Source organism: Capra hircus, chromosome 8, assembly GCF_001704415.2.
Source record: "Capra hircus breed San Clemente chromosome 8, ASM170441v1, whole genome shotgun sequence".
NCBI lineage: Eukaryota > Metazoa > Chordata > Mammalia > Artiodactyla > Bovidae > Capra > Capra hircus.
The window spans coordinates 19,918,678-19,934,071 of record NC_030815.1 but is presented as its reverse complement, the minus strand read 5'-3'; the positions used below and the strand labels follow the sequence as shown (position 1 = coordinate 19,934,071).

The following is a 15,394-nucleotide window of genomic DNA, read 5'->3' as shown; positions in this document are numbered from 1 at the left end:
TAACCATTCAGCATAAAAGAGGCACTCCATAAATATAAACAATTACACAACTTTTGGCCTGTTTCAAAATAATAAAAATGTAACAGTAGTAATGCTGTTCACACTATTTAATAGCATATGTTGGCAGTAGTGACAAATAATGGTATAAAAATATATCCAGATGCTTCCTTTTTATGACTGGTTACATGTGAGAATGTGTTGAGAATAAAGGAGTACTGGTTAGTGGCAAACTTCTAAATAATTGTCAGTATAGTAATCTTTGCTTTTAAAAAATATATGTACTTATTAATTTAAATGAATTTATTTTTAATAAGTAATGAACACACATGAAGTAAATAAAAGTATAGAGAGACGTAGGGAAAATTAATTCACAATCACCTAACTCTCCTCCAACCCAGTTATCTTTCCTCAAACAGCCATTATTGCCAGTACAATCTGTAATCATTTATCATTGCACATGTTTGTGAGTATATCCGATAGTTTCCTGGAAATGTAATTATATCTAAGAGTATGTGTGTATTAAAATTGTTGATAAATATTGACAGGTTACTCTCTGTCGATGTTGCATCAATTCAAATTCCACTAACAACATCTGAAACTATCTTTTCCTCGATGACTTCATCAACAAGAATATAATTTTTAACCTGATCTTTCTATACTAATTTCCAGTTAAGCTAATATTTCACTTATTTTTATTACTATTTTTTTGCTTTGTAATTAGTATATTAAAGAGATATTCATACATATCAAGAATTGCTTAAATGCTGATACCCAGATTTAAGCTTGTGAACACATGACTTTAAATATACAATTAAAACCATTCATCATAATTTGCTGTACTATCAACATTAAATTACAGTTACTCTGGAGCATAAGTTAAATGGTTTAAAGTAAGTCTATAAGGTACCTACAAAAACACCTTCCTATCTCATACATGCAAATTATTTCTCCATGTAAAGGTCTCATCACTCTAACCTCTAAGTTTCCCTGCTCCAGCAGTCACTACTCTGAGGCTTACTGTGGTCCAAAGAGAAGGGGGGAAAAAGAGTAATCAGGACCAATAGTTACATATATTAATAAAAGATGGCACAGGAGAAGGGAATGCAATTCTACAAGTGCAAACCCTCAAGAAGCAGCATGTTATGATAAACCCCAAGGCAATGGCAACCCACTCCAGTACTCTTGCCTGCGAAACCCCATGGATGGAGGACCCTGGTAGGCTGCAGTCCATGGGGTCACTAAGAGTTGGACACGACTGAGCGACTTCACTTGCAATTTAGAAAGCTATCATTTCTGTCACTGATACCACAGGCTAAATTAAGCTATACAGCATGCCATTTTCAGTAACAGTTGAGGCAATAGAGTAAATGCAGAAGCATCACAATCAATCCCACTTAATACATACATCTCTACAAATTAAGTTCTTTGTCTGACTGCCAGTTAAATACAGTTTTAATTTCATAGCTTAATTAAGGGTCATACACTGAAGTCAATACACATATCTGGCATTTTGGTCTAAGCTATACCAGGTACATTCCAGTTGAGCTATTTCAAATCCTGAAAGATGATGCTGTGAAAGTGCTGCACTCAATATGTCAGCAAATTGGAAAACTCAGTAGTGGCCACAGGACTGGAAAAGGTCAGTTTTCATTCCAATCCCAAAGAAAGGCAATGCCAAAGAATGCTCAAACTACTGCACAATTGCACTCATCTCACACGCTAGTAGAATAAAGCTCAAAATTCTCCAAGCCAGGATTCAGCAATACATGAACTGTGAACTTCCAGAGGTTCAAGCTGTTTTTAGAAAACAAATTGCCAACATCCGCTGGATCATCAAAACAGCAAGAGAGTTCCAGAAAAACATTTATTTCTGCTTTATTGACTATGCCAAAGCCTTTGATTGTATGGATCACAATAAACTGTGGACAATTCTAGAAGAGATGGGAATACCAGACCACCTGACCTGCTTCTTGAGAAACCTATATGCAGGTCAGGAAGCAACAGTTAGAACTGGACATGGAACAACAGACTGGTTCCAAATAGGAAAAGGAGTACGTCAAGGCTGTATATTGTCACCCTGCTTATTTAACTTCTATGTAGAGTACATCATGAAAAATGCTGGGCTGGAAGAAATACAAGCTGGAATCAAGATTGCCAGGAGAAATATCAATAACCTCAGATATGCAGACGACACCACCCTTATGGCAGAAAGTGAAGAGGAACTAAAAAGCCTCTTGATGAAAGTGAAAGAGGAGAGTGAAAGAGATGGCTTAAAGATCAACATTGAGAAAACAAAGATCATGGCATTTGGTCCCATCACTTCATGGGAAATAGATGGGGAAACTGGAAACAGTGTCAGACTTTAGTTTTGGGGCTCCAAAATCACTGCAGATGGTGACTGCAGCCATGAAATTAAAAGACGCTTACTCCTTGGAAGAAAAGTTATGACCAACCTAGATAGCATATTCAAAAGCAGAGACATTACTTTGCCAACAAAGGTCCGTCTAGTCAAGGCCATGGTTTTTCCTGTGGTCATGTATGGATGTGAGAGTTGGTCTGTGAAGAAATCTGAGCGCAGAAGAATTGATGCTTTTGAACTGTGGTGTTGGAGAAGACTCTTGAGAGTCCCTTGGACTGCAAGGAGATCCAACCTGTCCATTCTGAAGGAGATCAACCCTGGGATTTCTTTGGAAGGAATGATGCTAAAGCTGAAACTCAAGTACTTTTGGCACCTCATGCAAAAAGAGTTGACTCATTGGAAAAGACTCTGATGCTGGGAAGGATTGGGGGCAGGAGGAGAAGGGGGTGACAGAGGATGAGATAGCTGGATGGCATCACTGACTTGATGGCTGTGAGTCTGAGTGAACTCTGGGAGTTGATGATGGACAGGGAGTCCTGGCATGCTGCGATTTTTGGGATCGCAAAGAGTCGGACATGACTGAGCGACTGAACTCAACTGAACTGACTGATACCAGGTACATAGCTGGACTCAGTTACAAAGTACGGCCTAACAAATGCAAGGGGAAATTTTTTAAAGTAGTTTTTACAAGTATTAAACTTATCTTGCACACTGAAGTCATCATATATACACAGCAAAGCCAGAACTTTTATATTTGAGTTTATTCTTCATTTAACTTTTAAAAGACTACTATAGTTGAATATTAAAGCAAAACAATAGCGAGTAGTGAGCATATTATGATTATAGTCCTTGACTCAATCACTACTGTAAATAAAACACCAGCAATGAGTATTATTCACAGGCCCTATTAAGAAGTCTGACACTGAACACCACCCCAAGGATAATGTTTATCATCCTCGTAGGATTCCGCATTGTGATGGCGCTGTCTTTCCTGATTTGGATCGAAGTCCACTAATTCTTCCTGGTCCATTTCATCAGTCTCTTCTACTTCCTTCCTCTCAGGCAGAAGTTTTTCCAGCAGAGTTGTTCAGGAGAGAGAAAGCCATTCTCAGGAAAGTTTACCTTAAATCCAATGATTAAGTGACCCTTTTCATGTGGCCTGCGATAATTGGCATGCCTTCATTTAGCAAACACTTGATATCTTCCTGCTGGACAATCTGACCTGGATGAGAAGTGATGACTTTGGTTCGGTTGTCAAGAGTAGATATTGGCTTCTGGAAGCCACACAGTGCCTCAACCAGCTGTATGTCCATACACATGAAAATGTCTTCTCCTTGTGGAGTGAAAACAGCATGGTCTTTCTGATCTAAAGCCATGATAGTATCTCCTGGCTCCAGTCCTGGTTCTTGGTCTCCTTCACCATGGAATATTATCTTCTGGCCATCTTTCATGCGTTTTTCAATATGAATTTCTATAATTTTCTTTTCTCAAACTATCTTCCTTCCATTGCAGCTTTTACATCTGTCCTCAGGACTGATCTGTTTCCTATGGCCCTTGCACTCCATGCACACAGACTGAATTTGCTAAACCATTCCAGGTCCTATTTGATGAATTCTTATTTGCATTCTGGTACCTTGGTATTGGGACAGCATTCTACTGCTCCTTTCTTACTACCTCGGCCTTCACATTTGTCACAAATCACATTCTTTTGCAGAGCTAGTGTTCTGTTGCACCATTATATAATCTTCTAAGGATACTGTGAGTTGATGCACAATGTTTTTACCTCTCCTCTCTCTCTGCCTCCTTCCTCCTGCTCCAAAAAACATATCAAAGATGTCCATGGGGGAGCCAAAACTAATGACCGCTCCACCTTCTTTAATTGCCTGTTCTCCTCCTTTGTCATATAATTCCCTTTTCTTTGCATTAGAGAGCACTTCGTAAGCTTGAGAAATTGTTTAAACTTCTCACCTTCATTTGGATTCTTATCAGGGTGGTACTTCAAGGCCAGGTTCCTGTAAGCCTTTTTCAATTCTTCTTGGGTGGCATTGGGTTTGACCCCCAAAACATCATAGTAAGTGGTTTCTTTAACCATTTTCTACAGCTGGTGAGCAGGCCGATGCCGGTGTGGGGAATCTGGAAGGAGCGTGCTGCTGTGCGCAGCTCGGGCAGCTGCCGATCCTCTGCCTCTCACTGAGCGTTCTGGAAAGTTTCACTTTATTACTATTTTTACAGAAGAATAACTTTAAGGGCAATTTCAAATAAATGGCAACTTATCAGGGAAATCTGAAGTACCAAAGCTACTCTCTTGAAGGTTGATTATTTGCAGTTATAGAAAGGTCACTGCAACAGTTGCTGGTAATCAACAAAGAGATAAATTTATACAGTTGTTGCTCTCAGACTTAAGTTTTTTCTCTTATTGTCTGCTGCGCATATTTGCAAATGCCAAATTGTGCTCAGTCTTTATCATATCACTAAGAATATTTTACAATGTCTTATTTCCCATATATATGTGTGGTGAGAGGAAAGGTACATTTCTGGATAAAATAATGATGAATGTAAGTTGATGATTCACATTGGTTTAGATAAGCATTTGGTAGCTTTAGAGGTGACACATGTGTTTCCTTCTAAATCAAGTATATGAAAACATTTTTAACTTAAAAACAAATTGAAGATCATATGAAAGGAGATGGGGGTCAGATTTAAGAAATGACATTCAGCGCAAATGCTGCACAGAAGTAATTTTGTTGCTTTGTGGCCCTTGTGGCTTTTCAATGTCAGGTCAGAAGAATTTGTTTCTATTAGGTCAAGCTTTCCACAGTTTCTAAAAATTTACTTCTCTATATAGTTAACAGTTTGATTTGGGAGTGAAATTTCAGAGAGAATGTCATTTCTTTGAAAATTTATTAATATCCCTATGCTTCAGTTGCTAATGGGAGTGGAGGCAGGTGGTCTGCCAAGGAACAGATTATCTAGTTTGGGCAGATACTTCGTTAAATGCTGTTAGAAATACCCATGGCAATGCAAGGCCTTATACTTACTAGGTGGTCAATAAATATTTGTCGAATAAATGAAATAATTATATAAAGCAAAAAATGAAGACATATGGAATGCTTTGGGCAAGCTGCTTAACTGCTCTGATCTTCAGTTTCATCATGTATAAGATGGAGACAGTATTACTTACCTTATAATAATTATGAGGATTACATTGTAAAATGCAGGCAAGGTATCCTATACATTGCCAAGCACATAGTAAAAGTTCTGTAAATATTAACTGTTATGATGATGGTTTTCTTTACAATGAAGGAGAGGATTTCACGACTTTCATTAGTACTTTCATTCATAGTATAAAGGGGAAATAACATTTTATTGAATAAGTCAGGGCTTTTTAACAACAATTTTCTTCAAAGAGGACCAAATAATTTTCATTTGCTTTGCTGTGTGTTGTAGTTAGTATTGGTTGCCAAAATGGCACCTTGAATATTAAGTCATTTAGTCACCGCTACCACTTTATCTGGGCTTCCCAGACGGTGCTAGTGGTAAAGAACCCACCTGCCAATGCAGGACATATGAGAGATGTAGGTTAGATCCCTGGGTTGGGAAGAACCCCTGAAGAAGGGAATGGCTATCCACTCCAGTATTCTTGCGTGGAGAATCCCATGGATAGAAGAGGCTGGAGGGCGCTAGCCCATAGAGTAGCAAAGAGTCAGACATGACTGAAAGGACTTAACTCGCACTACTTTATCTGTATCGTTAGTGTTGAAAGAAACTGCACTGTTGAGTGGATTCCTTTCAAAACTGACTTGAAGATTATAGGTATCTTACACACGTCAATGCACTCTTAGATTTCCCCAGTACTTTTTTCATGGACTTTGACCATTTTAACATAGTTTACCCTTCTAGAAAACTGGGCATATATAAAATAAAATTTGAGCATACTAAGCGAAATAACTATCTAATTAGAAACTTACTAATAATTAAAAATGGCATATGACAAACATAAAATAAATCTTTTCATAGGGAAGTCTAAATTCTCTATACCTCTAACATTCTAATATATTGATACATTTCAGCCCAACCATCTATTTGAAACAGAAGGACTATTTCACAGATCAGGTCTTGAATCTCAGCTGGCATGATTAGCTCTTTTCTTAAAAACAAAATAATTTATTTATTTTTGGCAGCAATAAGTCTTCATTGCTACCTTCAGGCTTTCATAATTTGTGGCTGTGGGTGGGTGGGGGCCTGCTTTGTTGTGGTGCTCAGGCTTCTCATTGTGGTGGCTTCTCTTTTCTTTTTTTTGTTTGAGATTTGACATTATTTATTGGCAGAAGAGAAAAAAAAAAACAGCAGGAAATAATATTCATCTTATATTTGATTTTTACACTTTCCAAGATAAATTTAAATAGAAATTTATTTAATGCATGAAATGTTTTAATTATCTGGTTATTTATATATTTAATATTTTAATTGAAGTGTAATTGGCTTACAATAGTGTATTAGTTTGAGGTTACGGCACAGTAATTTGATATTTTGTCATTACGAAATGACCACTGTGGTAACTTTGGTGGCCTTCTGTCACCATTCAAAGTTATTGCAATGTCATTGACTCTGTTCCCTGCGCTGTACGTTGTGTCTCCACGACTTATTTTCTTCATAACTGGAAGTTTGTGCCTCTTAATCCCCTTCATCATTTCACTCCTCCCCCAATGCGTGGTGGCTTCTCTTGTTGTAGAGCCTGGGCTCCAGAATGCAGGCTCAGTAGTTGTGGCGCATGGGCTTAGTTGCCCCATGGCATGTGTGATCTTCCACGACCGTGGATTGAAGGTGTGTCCCCTGCATTGGCAGGTTGATTCTTAACCACTGGACCACTAGGGAAGTCATTGATTAACTCTTATATTCAAGACCTTATATCTCATTAGTTAATGACGGTTGTTTCCAAAATAAAATGATAACTCAAAGATGAGAGTCTGACAAACGTTTCTGGTCAGCCAAGATATTAGAAAAATAAAAGCAACGTGGTATGTTCTCCATAAATTTAAATTTATTTTTATAAAAATTTGAGATGTTTTATCTCATTTTTGATGTTAGCTATCCACTATAAAAGGAAATGGTGATACTAGATAACAGCAGTCATTATATATCACCCCAAAAATGTTGATTATTCCATGTGTGGCCTGTAGCATCTTTTTTTTTTTTTTTTCTTAGCTGGGTGTAGAGTGAGTTCTAATCTCTCTTAGGGTTATACTTCCCATTCAGCCAATGACCATCCCTCCTCTATGGTATGATATTCTGTTAGAACCATACTGCATTTATATTTCTATATTATTATTTGAATTCCACTAAATCCACTATTCCTTCCATGAATATCGAGTTCTCTCTTTATCCTTCTGTCTCTTTGTATATATGAGTATATATATACTCACACACACACACATACACACACAACGTGTATAGGTAGTGTATCACTACTGTGATATAAGCTGGGTATTTGATAACTACTGCCTAGCACTACACCTAATTTGACATTTTTCTTAATTTAAACTCTTTTGACTATCACCTTTTTACCTCTTTTCTATTTCCTGCTACCTTGTTCAAATAAAACAGAGAAATTGGTCTACAAATATAAAGTTGAAGGGAAATTAGAAAGTGAAGAACAAAAATGTCACCATCAGAATTTCAACAATATGTTCTATATTCACCTAGAAATAAAAGAAAAGAATAAAAGGTACCTGAATTAAAAATATGTCTTAACTGAACCCTGCAAAAGTACTATAGAGTCTGAATTATTTTTCTTAAGAAAAATGAGACCTTCACATCATTGAACTCCAGATTTGGGGAAAGGTTCTAGCCCACTACTTTTTGGCACTTGAATCGGCTTAAAGGGAATTGTCTGCTGTGCTTGATGGTTTGGCAGATTTCGGAAGCTGCTGGATGTTCTGGGCTCAATGGGGCAGAACACCAGAGGCTAAAACTGATTCATGATCCAGTTAGGGGAGAAGAAAAAAGTTTTTACCTGGGAGAGTTATCTTTTCCTGTAACATTTTGTCCTGGGTTGTGGTTTGGAATAATTTCACTACGTTCTGAAGTAGAAATATTTTCCCCATGCTTTCAGTATAGTGGTTGATGCCTTTGGGTGAAAAGCTAGTGCTGTCCATAAACTTAATTTTTGACTTAGCTTCACAATCAATTTTTTGTTGTTGTTTAGTATTCTTATTTAAAATAGTTTGAAATAAGACTTACAAGTTTAGAAAAATCTGTTTTCTTTCCAAATTATAAACTAAAAGTGAATTCAGGAAATCTGCAAAAAAGCCTTTGGCTTTTATAGACTAGAAGAGTTCAGAAAATGCTTTTATACAGATAATCTTATTTGATGGATGGTGGTTCCATAAAAGAGATGTAAGAGGCCACTTGTCTACACTGGCTCAAATCTTAAGTGTCCCAAGATGTACTGTCTGATTCCAAGTTTGGAATCTTTCTATGAGAACTGACTGCCTCTAATATTCTTTATTATTTCTCTCATCTAAAATATTTTTCTGTTTTATCTACTCATTCTAACTTGATGATCCAGTTGAAAAAATTATAAGAACGTGAAATCTCTGTGATTATTTGCTGTATATGTTGAAGCTTTTTCATATATTCATTATCTTTTACCATTTTAATTTCTTTTCTGTGTTTGGAGAAAAATCATGGTTTATGAAAGTCACTGAGAGATAATTATCTGCCTATAATTAACAGTAACTACTCAGAATTTTCCAGGGACTATGTGGATTATGGCTGGTCATCACATTATAATCTGTCTCGTGGGGTTCCATCGTACTATTTGAAAAACTGTGAGGAATAGTAGGAAACGACTAAGAATTTCAACCTAAAGTGACCTGAGAGGCTTACTCTGGATCCTGTGTGATATTTTTCATTTTTAATATGAAGACTTGGATTTGTGATTTAAATTTTGTGAAGAACTTCCAGCTGAAAACTTGAGCTTTATTTTGTCTAATTTTTATTTCTGTGCTCTCTCCCATTTTATTATTAGAGAATTAAAATAATTAAGATGTAAAGAATAACTTCCCCCAAAACCTTTTTGATGAGTGCCAGCAATTTCATTCATCTGTCTTTGATCACCAGTTTGCATGATCATGAATTATCTTTTGTTTTCTAATTAACATTTCTAATTCCTGATGCATCTTCACTCTACATCCAGTTCTCCATCCTCCAAAATAGGATATGATCTCTACTTTGTTTCCCTGATAGTTATTGTGACAACATTACTGAATTCTTGTCCTGGAAAGAATGGGGGTAGAAAAAATTTTAAATGAATCAGATGTGCCACAGAACCATGCAATATAAGAGAATATTGTATCAGAAGTATATGAAATTCTCAGATATCCCCCAAATTTCCTTAGTTTAGAGATTCTATTTGTACCCAATCAGAATTTATAAAAGTTTATTTTATTATGAATGTAATAGACATGTGGAAGAATGCATAAAATAAATAATATGGGTGCAAAAATTATATCCATGTCACTACAACCTAGGTTAAGAATCAGAACACTGCCAGAATCCCAGAAAAATCTCTATCTTATCTATCCCAACTTTGGTGACATTTATGCTATCCACTTCCTAACTTCCCTTTAAATTTCATATCAGTCATGCAGTCTGTAGTGGATGCTGTTTGTTCTCTACCCTACCTCTCACATCTCCTTTAGCAGATCCTGTGAGTTTTGCATGGCAAGAATTCACAGCTGCCCGCTACTTGGAGAACTGCCCTGGGCCAAATGGGAACTGCTGCCTGGGAAACTGTGTCTCTTCTCTGTGCAGCCCCAGTACCGACTGACTGGCAGTATGGCCCCCAAGGGCAGTCCTGGAACTCAAGGTTCTAATTGTGTGATGTTCTGGGATATCACTTTGGGATCGACTGATGCTACTTTCTAGCTGAGACCTTGTTCTTGCAGGCTTCTTTCCCCTGCCTTATCCTGATTCCTTTATTTCCCTTCTGATAGCACTTGTCCAATAAATGAATCCTTGAACAAGAATCTCCATCTCAAGCTCTGATGCTAGGGAACTGGAGTTAGGACACCTCCAGTATTAGTTTCCTATTGTATAATATATTAAAACAGACTTTGTGTCTTAAAACAACATTCATATTTCATATCATAGTTTCTGGAAGTCAAGAACTTCCAGATGTGGCTTAACCAGGTCCTTTGCAAGGCTCCTGTCAAGATGTTGTCTGAAGTGGGGGTCTCATCTGAAAGTCTGACTCCACAAAGATCTACTTCCAAGCTCACTTGGATTGTGACGAAATTCACGTCCTTCCAGTAGGAATAAGAGCTTCATCTTATTGCTGTCAGCTAGAAACACTTGCAAGAATTCAACTGTAAATCCTTGCTGCATGGGTCCCCCCAACATGGCAACCTGCTTCATCAAAACTTGAAAGAGAAAGAGAGACTCTAGAAGGACAGACGTTAGTCTTATGTAACATAATCATATATACAAAATTGAGTACATCTCCTCGCTTTTGCTGTGTCCTTTTGGTTAATAGAGAGTCACAAGTTCAGCCTAAATTCCAGAGGTGGGGATCACACAAGAGTGGGAATCTCAGGAGCTGTGAGTTACGGGGGCTACTTTAGGAGTCTGCCTGCCACACATCCTCCCTAGGCAATTTAGACTATTTTTGCCTGTTCTTGAATTTATATATTCGGGATTGCACATTGTATATTTATTGTGTCTATTTTATTTTTCCCTCTCTTCTGTTTATATGCATACCCACTTTTCTCAAATCATTAACTATATTTTTAAGATTTATCTGCGTTTTGCATGTGGTTGACTCATTTTTATTTCTATGTAATATTGTATTTAATGAAAACCAATAAATTTTTTTTCATTCTACTATTGTTAGACATGTTGTTGAATTGAATTGTTTCCATTTTGATTTTTTCTATAGCAAATTATGCAATTATGAAAATAATAGTGCATGTTTCCTGATGCATATAATCTCACTTCTCTGTGAAACTGTGCTTTTCAAACTTTAGCACACTTCAGAATTATTCAGTGGCCTTGTTAAAACTCAGATTCTGGGACCCAACCATAGAGTTCCTGTTTCAGAGGGTCTTGATGGAGATTTGAATCCTATCATTTGCCCCAGATGATGCTGATGCTGCCAATCTGGGGTCCACGCTTGAGCAAACACAGCTGTAGGATGCATTCTTAGGTGTAGAATTGCTAGGTCAAGAGTATTAGTGTTTGTTAATACATATTTTTGGTTAATTTAACATTTTTTGTTGGTTCAGACCATTTCTCTAATCATTTTTTCTTGCCTTAAGATTTGTTTTCTTTGCTTCGTACGTTGAACTCACACTGGTCATCTATTTTACATATGGTACTGTGTATGCCTCAGTGTTGTTCTCTCAAAGCATCCCATCCTTGCCTTCTCCTGCTGAGTCCAAAAGTCTGTTCTCTATGTCTATGTCTTCTTTGCTTCCCTTCATGGATGACTGTCAGTACCATCTTTCTAAATTCCATATATATGCATTAGTATACAATATTTGTCCTTCTCTCTCTGATTTATTTCAGTCTGTATAATAGGTTCCAGGTTCATCCTTTAATATTACTATAGTTGCATTTGAGCTTTGGAAGGAATTTGTTTGATTGATTGAGTTTTCAAAAATCATTTACATTCAAGATTTTTGTAAATGTCAACTTCAAATGTGTATATTATAAAGGGCTATGGTTAGTTATTATTTTGAAGAAATTGGTATAACAGTCAGTGCTTTCAAACCTAAGTGTATAGTTAGTTTACATTTAATGAAATTGCCAAAATATTCGGTTTTAAATTGATTATATTCTTATGTGATTAGTAATTGTTTTGCCTGTTCTGTATTCTCATTTTTTCTTTGTTGCTACACACACACACACACACACAAACACACACACACACACACACAAATATTTAAGAGCTTAGAAGTTATAAATTTTTTAACTGCCAAAGTTTGAAGTGCTCCCATTTATGCACTGATAATTTATCAAGGATGACAATCAAGGATGACACCACCCTTATGGCAGAAAGTGAAGAGGAGCTAAAAAGCCTCTTGATGAAAGTGAAAGAGGAGAGTGAAAAAGTTGGCTTAAACCTCAACATTCAGAAAATGAAGATCATGGCATCTGGTCCTATCACTTCATGGGAAATAGATGGGGAAACAGTGGAAACAGTGTCAGACTTTATTTTGAGGGGCTCCAAAATCACTGCAGATGGTGACTGCAGCCATGAAATTAAAAGACGCTTACTCCTTGGAAGAAAAGTTATGACCAACCTAGGTAGCATATTCAAAAGCAGAGACATTACTTTGCCGACTAAGGTTGGTCTAGTCAAGGACGTGGTTTCTCCTGTGGTCATGAATGGATGTGAGAGTTGGACTATGAAGAAGGCTGGGCACCGAAGAATTGATGCTTTTGAACTGTGGTGTTGGAGAAGACTCTTGAGAGTCCCTTGGACTGCAAGGAGATCCAACCAGTCCATCCTGAAGGAGATCAGTCCTGGGTGTTCTTTGGAAGGAATGATGTTAAAGCTGAGACTCCAGTACTTTGGACACCTCATGCAAAGAGTTGACTCATTGGAAAAGACTCTGATGCTGGGAGAGATTGGGGGCAGGAGGAGAAGGGGACGACAGAGGATGAGATGGCTGGATGGCATCACGGACTCGATGGATGTGAGTCTGAGTGAACTCCGGGAGTTGGTGATGGACAGGGAGGCCTGGCGTGCTACGATTCATGGGGTCACAAAGAGTTGGACACGACTGAGCGACTGAACTGAACTGAATAATTATCCTCACCTGAAAAAAGATAATTATCTTTATCTTTCAGAAAATGAGGATTTTAGCACACTTTAATATTCAATTACTTTTCCCAATTTGCATGCTATTATTTTATGTATTTTAGTTATTTTTCTATATATTAAGTCCCACAAGACAATTTTAATTTTATTATCTATAATCAGTGTTCATTTAAATTTACCACATGTGTACCATTTTCCTTGCTCATCACACCTTCCTGCATTTCTGAGGTTTAATCTCCATGAATGTAGTGAGAATGGTTTTTTTTTATTGTCTGTACCTGCTGATTCCAGCATCTGGATTCCCAGTTGTCTCTTTTGGTTTTCTATTGTTCCTCCTGATCTGACTCATTTTGTCTTATGTGTCTCATTCTTTTTCTTTGTTGGGCATTATATTCAAAAATTACTTTTAGACATAATTTGAGGTCTAAAATAGCATTTGTTTTCCAGAGAGGATAGAATGGTCAGGGCCATGGCAAAAACAATGTTCCCTTGAAAGGACTGAGGACTATTTACGAAGTGTTGTGGCCTAGAAGACCAACAAAGGAACTTGAGTTGCCTAGTCTGAGTTTGTAGGGACACAGGCTTGTTCAGTGGAGGGAGGCCAACTGAAGGCCTTCACCTGTAGGTGGAGGCAGCCATTGCCAGAACTGTAGCCCCAAAGCAGGAATGGGGGTGGGGAAGGCAGTCTCTGTCCTCCCACCCTCTAATCTTCTGCCCCTGTTTCCCTTTGTCCAAAACCAACCAGAAGCCAGAGGACAAGGAGGTCTGGACAATGCAGTTTGTTTTAGGTCAGTGATACTGCAAAGAGCAGGGAAGATGAGGGTAGAAAGTAGCTCTGGAGAGCAAATGTGGATAGCAACTATAGTGGATGTATTTTCTTCTTCTCTTAGGCTCCTTGCTGGGGCCAAGGCTTGAGTTTTTTCTGGAACATGAGAGATATAGTCCAGTCACTTACTGTCAGGGTGGAGAACCTCCAGACCTCAACCCAGAGGAATGATGACTCACCCAAATTTCCTGTCTTGGTGGGTACTATATGCTACCCTCTGCTCAGTGAGTCCACTCAAAGCAAAGTTCTACTGTTCAGCTTCTGTCAGTCAATATGTAAAATCTCCAGCACAGAATCAAGGCTCAGCTCTGATGTTCTTTGACTTCCTCCTGACAATGACCCACTCCCTTTAATGTTTTTTCTAGTAATTTTGGAGGGAGATAGGGGCAACCTAACTATTCTGTTTATCTTCAGTAAGTGGGCTGGACAGGCTTTCACAAACAATGACCCATGGGACAAATCCTGCCCAATGCTTGTTTTTTTAAGTGAAGTTTTATTGGGAAAAAACCCCAGTTATTATTAACATATTGTTGATGGTTGCTTTCATTCTGCAAGTAAGAGTTGAATAATTGTGATAAAGACAGTCCATGCCGTGCTCAGTCATGTCCGACTCTTTGCAACCCCAGGCCGGGGTCCTCTGTCCATAGGATTTTCCTGGCATTTTTCTTGACAGAATACTGAAGTGGGTGCCATTTCCTCTTCCAGGGGATCTTCCCAACCTAAGGATCGAACCCACGTCTGCTGCATTGCCAGCGGATGCTTTACCTCTGAGTCACTTGGGAAGCCCATTAGGGGCCATCAGAACCTTAACACTTATATTTAGCTTTTTACAGAAAACCTTGGTTGAATTCTGCTAGACATGCCCACCATTTTCAGAAACCCATCCCTCCCACAAGAATATTTAAAGTATATATATTTCACAGTGTGAAGCATCTTCGTACTTACCATCTAATTAAATTTTAGTGGCAAACTGGAGTTGAGAGCTTCTTTTCCATATTATCACAGATCTATCTAATGATGGTGATATTAATGAGATGTTCAGTATTCAAATTGAAGTTAATTGGAAGGGAAATAAGTGGAAAGAAGTGGTCCAGATTATTGGAAAAAGCTAATCAAACTGCCACTGATAGAGATAAATGGAAAACTATAACTTTAAAGTGATTAAAATATGATTAAGAGATTTAATTAAATGTGCACATACATAAATATAGACTTATAATCATTTAAATCACACTTTGATAATTTTTAGCACCTACTGTGTGGCTGATAATGTGCTAAATTTTAAATGTGTACTATCCTGGTTAAGTTCCAATCTCTAAATCTCTGTTGAGTTAATTATAATTCTTCTCATTTTACAGATGGGTAGACTGAGTTCCAGTAAGTT

General features: G+C 37.6%; 1 pseudogene; it reads right to left on the bottom strand.

The window, feature by feature from the left end:
- On the bottom strand, window positions 3,267–4,451 carry LOC102171789 (annotated as a pseudogene).